This window comes from Triticum dicoccoides, chromosome 2A (assembly GCF_002162155.2).
Source record: "Triticum dicoccoides isolate Atlit2015 ecotype Zavitan chromosome 2A, WEW_v2.0, whole genome shotgun sequence".
Classification (NCBI taxonomy): domain Eukaryota; kingdom Viridiplantae; phylum Streptophyta; class Magnoliopsida; order Poales; family Poaceae; genus Triticum; species Triticum dicoccoides.
Genome location: NC_041382.1, coordinates 4,662,633 through 4,663,389, shown reverse-complemented (window position 1 = coordinate 4,663,389; position 757 = coordinate 4,662,633). Strand labels below are relative to the sequence as shown.

The 757-nt window shown below is 61.4% G+C and overlaps 1 protein-coding gene across 1 annotated transcript in view; it reads left to right on the top strand.

The window, feature by feature from the left end:
• Positions 1-497: 497 nt before the first annotated feature.
• LOC119352684 overlaps positions 498-757 on the top strand; it is a 6,849-nt gene continuing 6,589 nt past the window's right edge. Inside the window, exon 1 of the mRNA XM_037619261.1 lies at positions 498-742. The gene's annotated coding sequence lies outside the window, so the exon portion shown is untranslated. The remainder of the gene's footprint in view (positions 743-757) is intronic.

Below are 757 nucleotides of genomic sequence, written 5' to 3'. Positions count from 1 at the left end.
TGTTAGAGCACCGAATTACATGCAAGCTGCCACTCGTGCTGGACAGCAACACACAAAGGAAACGAATCTGGCCCACCCGTTTTCTCTTCTCTCACGCGCCAGACTCCCCTCCAGACGCCTCCCTCAACCCTTGTCGGGCGCTGCCCCGATCCCAAGCGGCACCTCTTCCTCGTCTCATCTGACCTCCTCCTCTCTGTTAGACGCGGAGTAGATGGCTGCATGTGAATGCAAATCGGATGGGGTTTTTTGAGGGTTCAAACCGGGTGCATGGATGTATCTTGTTATATTTTTTTGAGGGGTTGCCAGGGATGATGTATTTGAATGTGGTAATCAGTGGATGTAGTTGCCCAGAGACCGGCCCGGCCCGGTCCAGTCCAGTAGATGGGTACCTCTCGTGCAGCACCGCCGAGGGCCGTCTGGACGGGCTGGGCTGGGCCGGGCCGGGCCCGAGTAGCAGAGGAGGGGGAAGGGTAACCGAAGCGAGGGAGGCGCACGCACGCACTCTCCGCTCGCTCCCACTCTCCCTTCTTCCTCGCCTCCGTCCGTCCCGTCTTATCGTCCCCTCCCCAAATCCCTCCTCCCCAAACAAATCCATCCTCATCTCCGGCGACATCTCCCGCAAGCTCACACCAGGCGACGTGCGTGCGTCCCTCGGCGCGGCGCGGCGCGGCGGCCTCTCCTCTTCTTCCGCTGGCGCTGGCACTGGACTAGCACGGAGTGGGGATCGATCGCCCGCCCACAGGTACGCCGGATCGTG